This window comes from Ostrea edulis, chromosome 7 (assembly GCF_947568905.1).
Source record: "Ostrea edulis chromosome 7, xbOstEdul1.1, whole genome shotgun sequence".
Taxonomy (NCBI): Eukaryota; Metazoa; Mollusca; class Bivalvia; order Ostreida; family Ostreidae; genus Ostrea; species Ostrea edulis.
Genome location: NC_079170.1, coordinates 23,407,042 through 23,427,342, shown reverse-complemented (window position 1 = coordinate 23,427,342; position 20,301 = coordinate 23,407,042). Strand labels below are relative to the sequence as shown.

The 20,301-nt window shown below is 34.6% G+C and overlaps 1 protein-coding gene and 1 long non-coding RNA gene across 3 annotated transcripts in view; both read left to right on the top strand.

Moving 5' to 3' along the window:
• LOC125656040 (uncharacterized) overlaps positions 1-20,301 on the top strand; it is a 189,938-nt gene that overhangs the window by 152,216 nt on the left and 17,421 nt on the right. The window lies entirely within an intron of this gene.
• On the top strand, positions 492-10,329 carry LOC130047936 (uncharacterized). Of its 2 annotated transcripts, none has more exons than XR_008796750.1 (3): positions 492-1,110; positions 9,779-9,829; positions 10,156-10,329. It is a non-coding gene; the product is annotated as an uncharacterized LOC130047936 (long non-coding RNA). The 2 variants fall into 2 exon arrangements; XR_008796751.1 differs by lacking the exon at positions 492-1,110 and adding an exon at positions 7,310-7,349.

Genomic DNA, 20,301 nt, shown 5'->3' with positions numbered 1-20,301 from the left:
ATTTGTCAGCGATATAATTCAACTTTTAAAAAAGAGCAGATGTTTAAATTGTTATCAGCTAAGTGGGTTTTTACAACTTACGAGGGCTTAGTTTAAAACCCGAGTTTGTCTCTCTCGCTCCACGACAACCCCATATTTACCTCAGTACTACGAACAATTCCGACACAATTTCATTTTTTTTTTCAATCTAATATCTTAAGAGGCATGGTTTGTGTGGATTACAAAGAACAGCGACATTCATATATTCCTTTATCCGCATGTTTGTTTATTTTCCGTCTTCTGTCCGTTTGTATTACCTAGAACTATCATGGAACCCTATGAAACATGACTTTGAAATTTAACATGTGTGTTTCTTGCATGAACGTTATCTAAACATAACTGATGATCCCTGGTACTCCCGTAAATGACGCACATCGTCCTTGGAATACTCTAGTTTGTAAATTAAAAACATACATGCAAACGAAATGTCGAAAATTACAATTTCTCTGCAGACATGTAGATCTTACGATTAAGATTTGAGGGTTTAGAGTTGATGCAGGTTGATGTGGCTTTTTCTTTGAACTGTATAGTCACTTGGATGGGAGCTTCCAAACTGACAAGTAACCGCATTAGTATCAATCAGTGCCATATCGTCATAACAACAGTCTATACAACCCCATCTGATTAAAAATAAACCTCGACATATTTGACCTTTCATGGAAATTCAACTTATTTTTTTTCCCTTTATTCTATATCTGTTTATTTATTTTCTCTTTCCTTTTTTTGAAAATTTATCCTAATGATCATTTGTTAAGGTGGTTCATTACACCAAAATTTCATTTCACTCCTCGTGTACATAAACACCTCGTAGGAAACACGATTTCACCATTAACAGAGTGATAGAAGTTCTCAATCATTTCATTTGATGTTTTGTGATTGTACTTTTTAAAAATAATCTACTCTCCACAGGACAAATTAATCCACACGTTACCTCGGGTGTTGGTTTTCTTTTTTCGTTCCGCTTCATTTTCTGTTCCGCGCTTTAGCAATACCCTCTACTTCAAAACCTTTTCCGACCGCCGCCATTATCAGAATTTACACGCGCAGCTTGGCTCAGTGCCAATTAACAACGTAAGTATTTAAAAATAAGTATAGGCCTAATACCTACGTGGAACACTTGCTATATAGGGGCAAATTTGAAATTGTTATAAATTGGAATTTGTGTAAAAGAGAAAGTACCGGCTACATGTGGCTCCAGACCACGCGATGTCGAATAGTCTTTGTATTTCCAATGTTTTGACCTTTGATACATGGATCTTGACCATTTGTAATAATTTCCTTGTGAATGCACTGGACAATGCGTTATTAATAAGTATAATAAATCTACTAGACTAAGTATTTTAATGGCTGGAAATCTGATAGAAATGAAAGTAGAATGTAAACAAAAGAAAGGAATTTCAGTTTTGAAAAATACGTGTGGATGTGAACTGCAACACGTCGGCATTCTTTTTATGAAGTGACCTTATCTTCTTGGTTTCATCATTGCTCTGTCGCACAAAAGCATACTTTATATTATAGAACTTCATGTAATTCCCCCATTTCTATTTTTCATCCCTCTACTCTGATGTGTCCAGGGGTCCATGAGTTCCCAAATATCTATTTTGTATTGATTTTAGGAGTTATGATATTGATCACTGTTCGTTATTTTCACTTTTTATAAATATTCATGTTCCCGTATGTACCGTCGATGTTTTATACGAAAATCATATAGCGTTTTGTATTTTCGTCCTCTATATATAAGGGATTCCAAATCGATAATGACAAAACATATAAATTCTGAGTATTTTGTGATTTGATAAATGGTGACCTACGATATAAAAAGCAACTCATGAAATAACATGGCATCTGGGTTTTTTTTATGTTGATACTTACATCATTTTATTTATCATTCAATTAGATGAAATTCCTTGGTAAAATATGCAAAGCAACCAATTTAAAAGGAGCGATTCAAAAAGTAAGATAAAAACAATTAAAAAGATAATGCAAGGTTCGCTTTATTTTGATTGCATAAAAGCCTACCTCCAGAAATATATATTCACACAAAGTACGCGTGACTTAAAAGCATATGAATTGTACGTAAAAATTTCATTATCAAACACTTTTTGGATTAAAATATGTCATAGTCAGTATTTTAGGCAGATTTATAGTGGACAGTTACTTTCCACCATAAACACATTTTTAACACTAGAAATTGTAAATACTCCGTAAATTCTTGTTATTCAACATGTCGGTATTTCAATTTGAAATAGCTTAGATAGGATGGTGTGAGTAGAAAGTCTTTATGAAGTAAATAGCACCCATCCCTCGTCCCCGATGCCTTCTTCATATCGCATGAATATAACTTAGAGACGTCGTACCTTTTGAGCGTTGCATTGCACTGGTATAAATCAATATGCACCTTACCCTGATAAAAGCCTTACTGCAAATATTTACTGCACGTTTGCAACAAACATTGCTGCAAATAGTACCGGAAGTCAGATTTTATTTAATAAAGTGTACATTGACGTATGTTTGCCGCAGATAAGTATGTATATTTGCAGCAAACATTTTACTTTGTGAGTGCGATTTGCAGCATGCTTGCTGCAAATATCCATATACCCATATAAGGAAATCTTCCTGCAGATGTACGACAACTATAAGCTGCAAGCATGCAACAACATTTCATCATTCAAATGAGGTTTACGGCTAGTTTTCTACAAACATCTTTTACATGGTAATATATTCATCAGCAGCATAACTACTGCAAATATGCAGCAATGAATAGATTTTTGCAACCTTGTTGCTAGTTAGTAAATATATAGATAAATCAAATCAAATAAAGATTTAAACACTGCTATCTTGCTAGAAACAAAATACTAAAATATGATAGTGCACGTTCAACACAAGCTTATTTACAGTCAATATTAATTAATTTACAAATTTTAAAAGATAGTGACAAGAGTACATATAATTATGTCTCATATAGTATAAAAAGTAGTGTTTTATGAAAATATGTGTTTGACTGATTTTTTTTTACCAAGGCATACTTAAAGGACACAACGCATGTTTCTAAACTTTTTCATTTTTTCAACAAAATTAATTCTTTTTATGCCTAAAACTACTTTAAATGTGTTTTAAATGAAATATTTTGCGTAGTTTTCGAGTTTGAAAGCGATGAAATTCAAATCTTGCAATATGCATATTTTCTTTCGCTAGTTTACGCGCCATTATGTGTGTCGTCATATGCGCCCTCGGGTTTGAAAACATCTAATAGCCATTTCATAAACAGATTAGATTTAATCGACAAAAAAACAATTATCACGGTAACGGCTTGTAAATAATAATGCATTAAGATATTTTGTGCCGTGCTCGGGTGTACTATTTGTCGGTAGAAAGGATTTAGACTGAGTATTTTTCAATTTTTCGAAGGAAGGTATGAGAAAAAAGACGTGGATAATTTTTTTGATTGAGCAAGAACTTTACCTTAAACACACACCCAGTCACCTTTTTAAAACCCGCTTGGAGAGGGACCCTGATAAACTGCGAGAAAATCGATATGTCGAAGCTATATGCACTGGTAGGCCTATAGCATACATTCTATTTTGCTCTTTAATATTCAATACACACCCGGATCAACTGACCTTCACCTTGTAACAACATATATATTGACGATACAGTGTAACTGCTACCAACTGGTAGATTTACAAAAAAAAAAATAAAGATACAAAATAATTGAACTTTTAATTATACAAATAGTAGAATATTGTATTTCCTAACTTTAAATTGAATTATAGCATTATTTCCTTAATGAACTCGTAGTATCTTGAGTGCGTCAGTATAACGCCGCGCTCCCACTTCGTACTACCTAAAGACGTGCAGATCACATTTCAAAAATAGTAATAAGAGTGCTTTATCAAAATAAAATAATGTGATTACCACTTTAAATTTGAATATTTTTATTGATTTGTGTGTGTATTGTCTTTTTCTTACTTTCCGAAATGCACTCGTGACAATAGCTTGGCATAGGACCTAGTTGTTAACAATTTAACGTATCAGAATTTGTCTAATCCAAATTTAAATAATGATTGCATTGTTTATTTTAGAAAAACAGCGCCAATTATAGATGTATAAAGGAATAACATCATCAAACAGTTCGTAGACAACAACCCATATAAACATTATTTACTCACAATATTGCCGATTTCATACACGCTTTTCTCGCTATATTTGGGTTTTTACTATAGGATTAAGCATTCTTTTTGAAGAATTTCTCGATGTGTAAACTCCGGACATTTTACTCACAAACTGAATAAAAGTGCGAAGCAACACGATTTAAAATGTTGCCCATGGTAAATGAATTAAGCCCCTAAAAGTTGAGTTTTTAATAATATCTCGTATTATTTTCACAATCCGAAGGACGCATGTGACGTCACTGTACCACGTGACTACCTACCTAATTAACTAGAGTTTTAGAAATCGGGGCTTAGATTTAAGTCTGTATTGTGGTTAATTATCGCAAAATTTCGGCGAACGAACTATTAGAATTAATTACTATAAGCATAAAGAAGACGAAATGCATGTAATGTTGTATACTTTGAAAATATGAGATGTGTCCTTTAATATAATAAGCCAAACAGATACGTAAAATATTTCCTCAAGTTCATTTTCTTCTGAAACTTTAATATTTTTGTTTTCAGGAACAAAATCTCTTATTGTGCATGTTATAAAGAAATGTACGGTATCCCAAATATTTTTCTCTCCTTAGTTTCAAATATAGGGTGTCTGACCCCAGTTAGACACCAACGAACTTTGGTGATAAGAGTGTGTACTATGGAAAGATTATCTATAGATATATCACAAACATTCATAATATTTATTTTACAGCTGACCTATTTGCGACTAAATCTCGACAACATATGTTGTAATTGATATATTTGTGTATACCAGGATATACAATATAACATGCATGGCTCGTCGATAGCACATCTTCAACTTAAAATAGTTTCATATCAAGATATTGTAAAAGGAGATTCATTATTTCAATTTTGGAAAAAAAATATAATATAATGAACAAAATGATACAGTAATTGATTATTTTAAAATGAAGAGAATTCAAACTAGGATTTTGGATATTTTGGACTTTTTAGAAAAGTTTATGAAGAACAAAATAACACATTCGGCAAACGATGTCATGATATTTGACCTTTAACCTTAATATAGGACCTTGACCTTCATTATCCTGTAAGAGCATTGACTGCGTATTGATGTGTACACATATCAGGTCTATACTAGCTACACAACAAAAGTTACCCGTTACTTTCTGATAGACAGTTAAATCTCGCAAAAATGAAATGCATTCAAGATTTAGACTCCCTGACCCCCAAGATATTGGATGTCTCCCACATTTTTTTTCAGAATATACTAAAATGCATGCTTTGGCTTATATTGCATGTAGTTTGTTCAAAACTTCATTGAATATTAGTATTATGGGAATTTCATTCATCAAATAAATGAATTGAAGAGATCGAGGCGAAAACTACTTTTACAAGTGTTTGGTACTATCTTAATTTGGCCCAAACAATGTTACCACAAAATTTGCATTCTAAGAGAGCACGGTACAGTAAGAACTAGATGTTGTGTAGTTGAACATGTAACGTGTGACGTTATTACTGTAAATTGGTAACGACTGTTACGGTAATGGAAGCTGTACAAGTAATCCGCCATAAGTAAGGTTATAAAAAAAGACATGTCCCGGTAAATTAAAATGGCTGCAATGAATGTCTAAATAAAACTACCCTATCAAATCAGTGTCAGCCTTACACGTGTAGGTCTATCCTCATATCGGTTTTGTAAAATTATTTATTAAATCAAATTTTGTTCGTGCTAGAAATATATCTTTTGTGAGAATTTTATTCACTGGATGCAATGAAAAATTTGGTAGATTATTTGAACCAGAAAAAGGTTTATATTTTCTATATAAAATTATTTATATTGAAAAACAAACTATTGTCAAGGGCAATAACTCTTATGCTGGTACATTTTCTATTGGATGTCTTTTTTAAAAATACAATGATAGCCACAATTGATTTATATATTATCATCAGTTTTTAAAAACCGTTTCAATGAAGATGTTGTAATTTTAACGAGGTTTTATGCATTTTCTATGCTGCTTAACGAAAATGATATGGTCATATAGTTGTGCATACTTTTAAGAAACTCTTCTGGCGAGTTATTGGTGATAGTGACGTACGTTTTTGATCAGTGTACATAACTATAGAGTAGGGAGGGTTATTTATGTACGCGTAAGTTACACAGATGTTTCTTGTAACTTGCAACAGACACGAGTCTTGGGGACAGAGACAAATGAGCAAATATATAAATTACAGAAGGATCAGTGATAATAAAGGAGTTTGTAGGAAGGAAATACGCTACATGAATAACGTAACACAGTGTGTCATTTTCGATATAGAATTTCGACAGGCAAAAACAATCAGCTATCAGCAATCCAGCAAAGCGCACGGCGTCAATAATGTTTCACTGGATGAAATAGAAATTGCATATGTATAAAGAACGTTTTTATTTTTATCAACTAATCAAAGGATTTATGCTTTTAAAATTCCATGATGGTTATGCAGGGAAAAGTGACTGACATAATTTTCGAATGGAATTCCGATCAGAACAAAATGAAACGTAATGCGCCTTGTAACTTCATGAAATATTTACATGATTTTCATACTAAGTATTTTGTAATGACGCCATCTGAACATGATCGGTCTTGTAATGCGATCAATCAATTAAGTAATGGTTTCAGATTGAAAATGATGATCCAAGATATAAACTGTGATCCTGAACAGGATTCGGAGAGGACCTGGAGTTACAGAAAATCATACTCGTATTTTAGATAAGGATATTTATCACTTTTATATGTATACAACATTGACCGTTTTTATGATTTAGATACTGTCCCTTCCTGTCTCCACAGTTCAGTGTAGCATATATACATGTATATATTGAAACGTTTTCATGAGAATACTGCTCGATTATCAAACGAGAAGAGCGAAACGTTATTATACCTTTAAGAAATAGATGTCGGTTTTGATGCATGATGGTGTGAACAGTGATGATTCACGCCGACATGCTTCGTAAAGGTTCATAAATAAAACTATATACCTGCGTGAAACACACTCATGTATTTTCAAATTGGGATTTTCAGCGCGATGCTCTAACCACTACGTCCCTGCATACAAACATTATGAATGCAAAATTGATTTTATCACATCTGTTAGCCTATGGATGATTCATGAGTTATTTTGGAATTGTGTTGATTTCAAGTAAAACATAAATTGTAAGTTTTAATAAACTGATTCAAACCGTTTTAGCTCATCTGAACCGAATGCAGTGAACTATTTTGATCGGAATCTGTCCGTCGTTGTTGTTGTCGTATCGTCGTCGTAAACTTTTCACACTTTCATCTTCTCCTCCGGGCTGCCGTTTCACTACGTAAACGTAGAGTTAATCAATATTGATCTTAACTCCATGAGTGGTCTAGGGCTATCGTAAGCGTTCCTAGATGCACGTAAATGAGTAATATGGCCGCCATGTTGGCCCTGCCTGATATCATTTTGTGGTAGTATATGTATTTACCTGACTGAGTTTGTTAGACAACAATCACAATGACTTGCAGTCTGCTTATGCACAAGAATATTGTACAGTCCAAGCCCGAATCTGAAAATGATTAGAGTTATCCTTCTTTGTTACGCACACCTACAGAAATGCCAGTCTGACATAGTTCAAATTCAATTTTATCAAAATCATGGCTCCATGAGGTAGGGTGGGGCCACAATAGGGGATCAAAGTTTTACATACAAACATATAGAGGATATCTTTAAAATCTTGTATCTTATTCTTCTTAAGAACCACTGGGCCAGAAAAGTTTACATTTACATGAAAGTTTCCTGAAATAGTGTAAATTCAAGTTTGCTAAAATCTTGCTCCCGAGGGTAGGATGGGGCCACAATAGGGGATCAAAGTTTTGCATACAAGAATATAAGTGAAATCATTGCATATGGGCCGATGTTACTCATATGAGCGATATTGCCCATGAGCCGCTTATTGCAATATTTACACTTATTCATTAATATATATACGGTGTGAATGTTAGACCGAGCGAAGAATGAAGTGACCATTAGCGTTCATAATTCTATTGATTAAGTACGGTAAATTAGAATTCACTTTAAAATATATATTTGTTTTATTTATGAAATTCCCCTTGCGCTATATATACATGAGGATAAATACAGGATCCGCCTATTCATTTATCGCGGGAAATATAACGCTAGCCAATGTAAACCGTGCTTTGTGACGTCACATTTATCTCTCTATCAAATCAAACAATTTTAAACAACAATACATCGTGTTTGCAAAAAGGACATTTAGAACTGAACAAAATTAACCAACAATTTCAAAGTGATAAAACAGTAAGAGCAAATATACACTGTATCGTATTTTTCTGTTCAAAGAAACTCATGACCTCGTTCATCTATTTAGTCATATTACTGTTTTTCTATTTGGTGATTGGCTAAAACCTGTGACATTGATAATCATACCATTCATTTTTAATAACCTGATTGTTTGATTACAAATTGCACGCCAGTCTTGTATTTTTGGCATTCAAAATTAAAACAAGAATAACCGTAGAAGCAACTAATAAACAAAACAAAATTGCGCAACCCATATCGATAACAAACTTTTCAGTGAATGTATGAAGAGATTATCTCCATTCATTTGCTGATTTTCTATTTTTTTTTTTTTACATACGTGTTACCTTGCTTCGCGGACGGACCTTCGGCCCGTCCAAGCTTTGCGCATAATAATAGTTGTAGTGATCGAAATGAAAAAAAAATAAGGAGATGCATACATGGATATCTACCAACATTCAGCATTTCCATCGTGGCCAAAACACTCTATGTATACGGAAACTGATATGCACATTTAAAAGGCCATCTCTTGTAACATTAGAAAAACTTTACCAACCCATTCTCAAAATGATCCCTGAATCTCATCAAGGTATTCTAGATATACTTGTAAAACTATTGCTTGTGTTGGGTTTAAATCACGCCTTTCAGATTTGCTTCACTTTGGACATACTCAAATCCTCAGAAATACAATGATATAACCCAAGATTCTGATAATCAATGGATTGATTGTATCTTGGTTTACGTCCCACTTGAGAATTTTTCACTCATGTGGGGACGTCACCACTACTGCTGAAGGGCTTCAAATTTAGGCATATGCTCGGCGCTTACGGCCATTGAGCAGTGAGGGTTCGTTATCGTGTCACACTTTCTGTGACAAAGGACATCCGTGTTTATGGTAATCTCCGAGGACCCGTGACATTCACACCTGATTCCGAGTGTATGGCGATGGAACTGTCACTACCTGTTTTTTTTTTTTAACGACTTAGGTCTGTCGCGGCTGAGATTCGAACCCCGACCTTCCGCATGCGGGGTGAAAGATCTACCTCTAAACCACCGCGACAAGGTTCTGATAAACATTTTCCCGTTTTAAAATGTTGATTTTGCTGACAAAATGTCAATTCATTTAAGATGTTTCACTTTCTTTGAATCAAACTAAAAATCTTTCAGCAAACTGAAAAAGAAACGTCATTAAACGATGACCTAAACACCTATCTTGTTGTTTTGCTTTATTTTACTTAATTTCTCAGTGTCTGTCTTATTCTCGTTCATAATTTTCATTACAGGCCTTCACGTCAGTCACGATGCCTAAAATCCGGAACACCTGTATAGAGGGGGTAATTATGAAACTATGTACAATAGAAAGATTCTAGATAGAATACTCATCTTTTTATTGAATTTTGCAGAAAAATCTATAATCAATAGTTTAGCTCACCTGAGCCTTATGATCAAGTCTTTTTGATCAAGACACTTGTATGCGCATTATCTGTCTGCTGTTGTATTGTTTTTATAATGCCTTTAAGCTTCCGGTTAGTTTCTGCCTATACATGTATACACGGTACCCTACTACTTTCACACAGAGCAGATAAACGTGCACTATCACTTTTTGTGTTGTGTCTTTACATTTTCTTTACATTTATATGATTTTCCCCAAATTATTCAGAGACACAAGGCTCGAAACCGGGGCAGTGGCTTGCTCAGAGAACGCGCTGACCATTACGGCATGGAAGTCCAACACTTATGACGGACAAATATACATATTTACTCAAGTTTACCTCTGATTAATGTAACCATAATAAAGTATTTGAAATTACAAAACTGATTCGTTATCATCCGTTTTTGATAGTTATGTAGCAAATGCAAACAAACAAATTGATACAGTGTTTAAAACATTTATTGGTAACACATTCGGTGTAATCGCCATTTGCTTTATTAAGACGTATTATATAGATTTATTTGGAAATGAAGATGATATTGCACTTTTCGTATACCTTGCAAAAACAGTATTTAGGGTTTTGACAAATAGTACGGTCCCCTTTGGGTTGTGTTCTGTTTGTCAGAACTCTGACTATAATTTTGGCATACTATACTCAAAATGTAACATCATTACATGGTTGTCGTCGCTGTCGTTGAAAAAGTTTTCACATTTGCAATTTATCGGGAACCGTGATACTGACTTCTACCATTTTTCTATTCGAGCATCTTTAGTTACATTTAAAACTGATTAACCTTTATTCAAATAATGGGCTACGTCCCGCTCTGATGTGAGATACTTGAAGTATACAGACGAGAACAAACATTTGATTGACTGTAAGAGAGGTGATCAAAACGTTCGCGTTCTAGCTGAATATATTACATGATACAAATCAAAGTGGGTTTAGGAGTTTATTCTTCTTCAAAGTAGGCCACTACAACTTTAATGTACTTCTGTCATTGATCTGCGCACACCCGGAGCACGTGACCCAAGCCATCACGCGACATGTTCCGTTGTACACTATTAACAATAGTACCAACATCTTTCTCTCTCAGCAGGTTATCTTTCAAAACTAGATATAGCCAGAAGTCAGAAATTGACAACTCTGGACTGTAAAGGGATGGGCTAGGATTTCTATACCCAGTGTTTCCAAGATGTCCATCACAACCGAACTCTTATGGCTAGGTGCATTGTCCTGGTGCAGAATGAATCTAGTCTGGATCAGATCTGGCGCTTTCTCTTTACATTAATTTCATTTAATGACAGGCGCATTGTAGTCTCCAGTATATGAAGATTTAGGGTGCCATTGTGATTAAGAGTAATTCCGCTGATATCGCAGAAAGCAATGAACACGGCCTTCCTCACAGACTTCGTTACACCTGTTTTCAATGGGAATGGAGAGGATGGATGCTCCCAAATTGAACTTTGTTATTTACTTTCTGGTTCGTAGAAATGTACCCATGTTTGGTCACATGTTATAATTCTATTTATGAACTTTTGTTTCTTGTTTTGCATACATATTGACATAAAACTGGCAAACATTTACCCGAATGCTCTTTTACTTCGGCAGAAGGAGGCGAGGAATCATGTACAATTCGCTGCATTCGAAGTTTACTGGTCACGATCTTCTGTACATATTAAGATCGTTAACTTTTTCTCTAATAGTGACTCATCGATCTTTGAATACTAACTGTTCAACCTGGGACACATTCCTTTCCATACTAACATTCACTGGGCACCCAGAACGAACATCATCGTATACCCCTTCCCTTAATAAAGCGCTCCATACACTTATTTATTGATCTTATGGCAAGACCTTTATCGCCACAGACTTTATGTATGTAAAACTTATACGGTACCAATTTTGATGCACCAGCTGCGCATTTCGACAAATAATGTCTCTTCAGTGATGCACAGCCGAAATGTTTGAAATCCGAAATAATAATGAAGTTTTAGAGCTATTATAGGATATATATCATTGCATATTTCCGTAAAGAATTTTATCAAGTTTTACGTAAAACTTTATAACCATTCTCTGCTCAAATACTTCTGAATCATCCATTTTTGTCACAGTCATCTACAAATTCATATTATCTTTACACTTTGACGTCACAAATGTGACGAAAATTGATATGCAATGCATGCTATATTTGATACATTCTTTCGGCTATATGTGTGCCAATTTAGATTCAGAACCGACCTGTGGTCTATATAGATATAAAGATAGTTCGCGACTTTTTTATCATACCTCGTATATTTATATAGTATTGTGTATGTGTATGTTCAAATAAGTTCAAACCATGACCCACGGACAAGAGACCAGGTTGAACTCAGAGATGGCCCAGAACAAACTCGTACAGCGAACGCGGAATTTAAAATGACAAAGAGTCAGTGTTCGCTATTGTTTGATAACCAGACCAGGAAGTGGAGTTAATCAATCAGAAGGGTTCTTTACGTGTTGGTTTTATACATGACTAGGACGAGGCAACAATGCTGCAATACGGATTTAGATACCTTCTATGAGGTTGTTTCAAAAATACATTTTCAAAAACCACCAAGAACAATTTGTTAGAGTCATTTGCAAACATAGAATCAGAAAGATAATCACAGTTTTTTGCCAAGATCTCGACATGAGCAACACAAACCACGGGTCTTTTGGATATGACTTTAAACACATAGGTAATTCAACGTCTCTGTAGGTATTGGCACAAAAACAATTACCCCTCACTGCTATGGTATTGAGCTCATGCATAAGTCAACACATGTGGCATTTCACCAACTGTAGATGATGTTTCGGAGTGAAAACTTCTCAAAGGCAAGAAACAAACAACAAACCTCGTTTATATACAAGAACGATGAAATGTGAAATGTTAGCTGTGTATGGTTTAGTGCTAAATGTGATATGCATATGTTGTAATGTTTTGTCGTTATACTATGACACATTGTGTTTCTATGCTTTGTTGTAATTTCTACGCTGATAGTTTAGAGCTATGTTATGTTTGCATGCTTAGTTGTAATCTTTACGGTCATGGTGTTGTGTTATATGTCTCTATGCTTGGTTGTAATTTTTACGCTTATGGTTTAAAGCTATGCTATGCTTCTATGCTTTGTTGTAATTCTTACACTTATGGTTTTGTGTTATGTTATGTTTGTATGCTTTGTTGTCAATTTTACACTTGTGGTTTAGAACTATAGTATGTGTATGTTTTGATATTATGTGGTTAATGTACTCGTATGTTACATTGTGTTCGTATGTGTTCTAAATTTATAATTTTTGTCACATTTCTGCGTATGTTGTCATGTTCTGTTTATGTTGTAGTTATTCAGCTGTTATGCTATTGCGTGTGTTGTCATGTTCTGTTTATGCTACAGCTATGACGTCACTATGAATGAACTACTAAAGAATAACATATACTGCACAACACTAATGACGTCCATGCATACTTGCCAGAATCTATGCCACTATATTTTTAAAACAACCTTATTCACACAAATGAAGTCTGGATATATAAGGTAAGGGCAAACAAATTATGTGTTTGAAAAAGTTAGAAGAGTCAACTACGAGTTCTCTTCTCGTAATAAAATACCATATTAGCCTCAATTCAAAATTGTGCAAGTCGTACCCCCTCCACTGGTGAAGGCGATGCCACGATAAGGATTAAACGTTTAACAAGGGTAGGGATATACACGGTAGATCACAGAGGGGATTATAATTTCATGTGGAAATATTTTACATCTGTACCTCTGTAAAATCTTCGTTTGCGATCCACTAGGTCAAAGGTTTGTTAGATGCATGTGTAAATTCCCAATGAAGTGTGCAATCACGGTTCTTTAAAGTGAATTATCCCGAAAAAGACGGGGGACACTAGTTTAAATCGTATTCAATGAAATAGATAATATTATCCTTTATAATTAGGAGACTGCATTGATATGAAAACACATTTTTGTAATATTGGCTTCATTTTCATTTTAAACTTCGTATCGATGAAGCCAATATTACAAAAAGTTCCAAAAGCAGTTGATGTATAGAATGTAAAACTTATACGGTACCAATTTTGATGCACCAGATGCACATTTCGACAAATAATGTCTCTTCAGTGATGATCAACCAAAATGTTTGAAATCTGAAATAACAATGAAATTCTAGAGCTATTATAGCCAACACCAGCGTGCCAAAAAGTGGAGTCAAATTCGTCTAAGGATAAGAGCTATGCATGCGGAAGATAATCCTTAATTTTGAAATGAATTTCTAAATTTTATAACAGCGATTAAATATACATCCATATTTTCAAGATAATAACAAGTACTTAGCTACTGGGCTGTATAAACCCTCGGGGACTATCAGTCCACCAGCAGAGGCCTCGACTCAGGGTTCATAATGTAAAACTTATACGGTACCAATTTCGATGCACCAGATGCGCATTTCGAAGAATATACAGATAAGTGCTCAAGTGAGCATTTTGTACCATGGGGCTCTTGTTGGAATATCTCCAAACTGGGTAGTGTCAAGCATAGCAAAATCCTTCTCAGCAACACTTTGATCAACCATAAGTACACATATAAGTATACACAATTTACAATATCGTCTTTTTTTTTTAGGTAATGTTAGCTCTCATAATCACCTTCCAAGGAAATTTCGTACACAATATAGAACTGCCGGCATCAGCGTGCAAAGAATCGATATCTACAGTACAATCAGTTTATGCCTGTCCAATCAACAAAAAGGAACATGATGCAGCTTCAATGAGAAAATCCTGCCGACACACCCCTAATATGTGTAAATCTTTTGAGTACCACTGTGTCCTCAATCAGTGGCTGAATGGAACAGTTGAAGTCTGTGCAACATCAATATACATTCAATGTACAGCTCTACCTTAAGGACGCGTGATACAAACAAAAATGAATACATATATAGATTGATATATATGTTTTTGAATATTTTGGTTGTAATAAGTACACGAGTAAAATTACTAAAACAAATAAGGAACTTTTAAATTTGTATGATATTGAAAATTGTAAATATATTAACTTCCCCTCCATGTATAAGTATATGCTTTTCCCCATTGTTTTAAACATTGGAATATATTCCATTCCATACTTTAAAAATCTACTTTGATCATGTTTGATTTTTGTTTGTATCAAGTGTCGATAAATGTTTGTTTTTTTTTTAATTTTATCAATGTTTTTCATACCAATATAGATTTAACAAATGAATATCAGATATATTTTGTAATATTTGTGTCTCTTTGTAGCAAGAAAATGTGCCATGTTTATTACAGAGTTACAGAGTATCCGTGTTAGTTATTCAACAGATTGCAAGACATGTCCAAATGTTTACAATTCGTCTGAAATTTATAAATGTATGTACTGCTATCTGTAAGTTTTATTACGATACAATAATATAACTTATAAATGTATGTACTGCTATCTGTAAGTTTTATTACGGTACAATAATATATCTGAACTCAAACATTCAAAAACGCAGGAATTTTAGCCAAAATATGTTTTTTGAATGCAGAGATATACATGTATTTGACCGTACATATTGATAGTGATGTCATACTCCTATTTCACATTCACTGAATCTTTTCTCTTATATATCCTTTCAAATTGACATTGTTTTCATACTCGACAAGGAATGCATATTTATAACAAACTAGTTCGATTTTTAGTACCACATGCCTGTGTAACAATTACTAAATATGGAGCGTCACCAAGGTCAAATGGTACATTGGCTGTTCTGTTTAAAGTAAAGAAATGGTCAACTATATATCTTAGTACTTAGATATACCTTTTATCTAAAAATACATACAGATATAGATGAAAGGAGAAGATAACGAACACTGATCAATCTCATAACCCCTATAATCAATACAGAATAGATAGTTGGGCAAACACGGATATGAAGAATATAATGTCCCCCTTTGCTGTTTTATCGGACAATGAAGGTAGCAATAATTGTGGGAAAAATCATATAATCTGCTAACGGAGTTATACATTTTTCTGCAATGCTGAACATGTTCTACCGGAGAAAACAGTAAAGCATTTCATTGTTTTAATAAATCTAGGTCTGTATACGTAGTATCCATTACTTATATTGATATACAAAACCAAAATAACGTATAGGTCTGTATACGCAGTAGTCATTAATTATATTGATACACAAAACCAAAATAACTGATAGGAAGTTTTGGGAGGTCAACGTATATAATGTTAGACATCGTTTGGAAGCAGGGATAAGATTCGTACAAATAACTAGAGTGTAACACGAATCTATCGGCAACTTCGATTCTTTTTGTAATAACAAATCTACAGCCACACGATTAGCTATAAGTAGTTGTGTAACACGATTGTGCGTTCTCTTCGACATTCCCCAACGTTAAGAGCTCTGCTACTTCGTCCCCGCCACCCATTTTAAATGTGCATTTAGATACAAACACTGCATTTAAGAATAATGAGAACAGAAAGCCTCAGTCAGTAATGAGAGAAATCCTAAACTATATTTTGAATATTTTGAGCATAACCCAGGGCACACTGTTTCTGTATCACCGCATCATCATTATATCAGGGTGGGTGGTACTGCCATATTTGAAAAGTCTATGTTAGTCTGAAGTGGATGTATAAGCTATAATGAACCATTTAAATGTTTTAGGCTTCACATAATTTGATTACTTGTTTGCCCCACTTATTATCCCAGTGAAGTAAACTGAATACTAGAATCTTTATCTAAAAAATATATTTTTTCTATTGGTACATGATGTGATCATAGAGACTGACAAGAACATCTTATTTGAATGCAGTTAACTGAAATACCAATATATTATTTCACCATCGTTTGCAACGCGGTTTAAAAGTATGGAGTATTGGGGACCATTCAGTATACCATCCCGATTACTGATATGCTTCAAAGTATTTGAAATTAACAGTATTTGCATCGTCCTATGTGATGTATTTAGTCTATACCGATCGCAGTGGCCTATCATGGGTAGCTCACATTAGGGGTTTCGAGTTCTTAACATAAGTAGTGATTGTTTCTTCCGGGAGGTTCCGAGTTCTTAAGATAGGTAGTGGATGCTTCTTCGCCAAGTACTCGGCATCAGAAGTTTTTCGGTTATGATCTTAAAACAGAGTTGCAGTGTCAGCATAGGCATGAGCACAATGAGAAACGATCACCGTAATCTGGCGATGTCTCCAAAGGAGTGACAAATTCTAAAATTAAACTTAAAACAACAAAAATATGTTATTTTATTTATTGATCTCGCAGGTTTGTTAATTATACGAGTCTTTCGTTGGTTGTGACACACTGTACATATCAAGATGCTGTACCCTTTTACATCATTTATGTCTCACCAAACAAACGAAATCCGCTTTATGTTGCACTGCATGCTTTTTTACAATAACGTAACATGTATTGATTTCGTTTGACATGCAGATCCTGAATGCTATGATGAAGTAAGAGGATCATTAACCTCAGCGCAGCCGTCGACTACGATGGCGACAGAGACGACACTCTACCTCAATACTACATCTTACCTTAACGTCACACAGACCCCAACTACAGGGTAAAGTTTAGTTATAGGAAAGCACAAAATGTATAATAAAACATGCAGTGCAATCGGAAAAGTTTTTAACAGTAACGTGAATAGAAGATTGGAGCAAAATTTGACATCAAACAATATTATTGATAATAGTGAAATTGGATTTGATAAATCCACAGAACATCTTACCACATGTTTATTTTTAAAAAAATATATCATTTATAGATATTGTAACACTAAAGAAGATAGGGTTTATTTATGTTTCGTAGATATCCAAAAAGCTTTTGATGCTGTTATGCATGCCGGATTCAAGCTGAAATTGCTAGACATAGGGGTATTTTACAAAATTAATAAGAAAATGTATGAAGTCAGTAACTCTGATGTGCACTGTAAAAATCAAAGTACTAAATATATGCCTACAGTGATCTTTCGAGATACTTCAATCAATGTATAGATCTTATTATTCTGAATAACGAGCATGTGCTTGTTATATGCTGACGATTTTGTTATATTATTAACGTCTGTAAAAAACAAACTTCAAGAAAAACTTGACAAGCTTTAAAAATACTGCTCTGACTGATGTCTAACGGTCAATCCTTCTATGATTAAAACACGAATTGTCAACAAAGATGGAAAAATATAAAAGAATATTTTTATGCAACAACATAGCTCTTGATTCAGTTTTAAATTATCAATATCTTGCGATCGGTCGTTATTTTTCAGCATCTTGTTCTTTCACTTTAATACAATATGAATTATATAGAAAAACATTGAAAGCATAAAAAAAATAAATAGAGTTTATAAAACTTAATCCAGGTATAAAAACAACTGTCCATTTCTTTGATCACACAATTGTATCCATTTTGATATATACAATTGAACTTTGGAGTAATTTCAATCCACAATCCAATAAGTTTGATAAAGATGCGGTATGCCGAAAGTGCCTAACATAGGCCTAGATTTTGCAGCTCTTCACCAGGAATAGTGGTGTTTAAAGTATATATTTCTTGGGATGACAACGAGGTGGAACCTTGAATACTATTGTAATATCATAAGGTAATTTATGTGCTCTTAATAATCAACAATGTCGACAGCATAATCTGAAAACACATTTTAGACAACGCTGTAAGTCCTTGGGACTAAAGGGTTCTTGCTAATATCCGTTAAAGGCAGATGCACGGACACACTAAGAGACTAAAAACCCTTCAGAACCCCAACAAATAAACAGTAATCAAAATAGTACACACATGCATTTAGATCACATCATTTACGAGGGCTGTTCGATATGTAATGTGTATTTTACCACAGCGCGATAACGCTTTGCACTATTTCGTGAATAATGACACTCTTGCATACCTCTATTCAATACCTTTCCAACAGTAAGAACACAAGTCTTCAGCTCCACGTAGTTTTAACCTTATAGTCATTTCAATAGAGCCAGTCGTTGACCACTGTTGTAATAAATGGTTGGGAAACAAGTTGAGAATATTGAGAAAGAGCTTATATAAAATTTCGTACGAAACGCGGTCATTCAGTACAGCATATTTGTACTGGATTGGGGAAAGTTTATGGATCTGATGATGTATCTTATGAGATAGTTCTTAGGGGTGGTGAAAGAACTTTCTGATTGGCACAGAGTCCGTCAAAGATGCAGCCAAATCTGGCCAACCTGTGACTGTAACAGGCAAGGCAAATGTCTCAAAAGTCAGGAAATAACTGAAAGTGATGTCAGATACACAATTCGTGATATTGCATATTGCTATCGCGGGTGTATTTCATTTTGAAGCGTATTTTGAAAGTGCGAAAGATTTCTGCCAGATGGATATCGCATATATTGAGAGATGACCAAAAACGGGTACGAGTACAAACCTCTAAGAAATTGCGCAAATGTTTCACAAATTCAATCAAAGACAATTTGCAGACACTGTTACTGGTGACGAAACATGGGTTTACTATTTCGAACCAGTAAGAAAAATTGGAAACAAAATCTGGTTAACTAAACACGGTAGAAGGTCTGTAGTTGCAAAAAGAACCATGAGCGCAAAGAAGATTCTTTATTGAATATTCTTCTCACGTGATGGTATAGCGGTACAAATCCCGGTGCCGAAGGACAAACATGTTACAGGTCGGTATTACCGAGATGTTATACTAAAAAGGCTCAAGAAATATTTTCATAAACGACGCCCTGTGTCAGAATTTAGGCTTGTTCTTTTACTTCATGATAATGCCCCATCACATATACGAAAGGTGACGAAAACGAACAGTGATCAATCTCATAACTCCTATAAGCAATACAAAATTGATAGTTGGGCAAACACGGACCCCTGGACACACCATAAATCGGAGCAGGTGCCTAGGAAGAGTAAGCATCCGCTGTCGACCGGTCACACCTGCCTTGAGCCCTATATCCTGATCAGGTAAACGGAGTTATCCGTTACATCTGAGCTTGTGAAGCAATTTTTGAAGTCGGAGAAGGTTAATGTCTTGCCACACCCACCATACTCTCCAGATCTAGCCCCTTGCAAATTGTTCCTTTTTCCAAAATTTAAAAAGTTCCTATTTGGTCGTCGTTACAAGTCCCGACAAGCCCTTGGCTCAGCCATCAGTCAGTGCCTCAGAGGTCTACCTAAATCAGCGTACCGTGACACATTTCAGAAATGGATTCAGAGATTGAAATTATGTATTTCAAACCGCGGAGAATACTTTGAAGGGATGTAATGTTCATTTTACTATTTGAGTCGAATGCTTGTGCGATATCATGCAATACACACTACATATCGAACAACCACCGTATTTA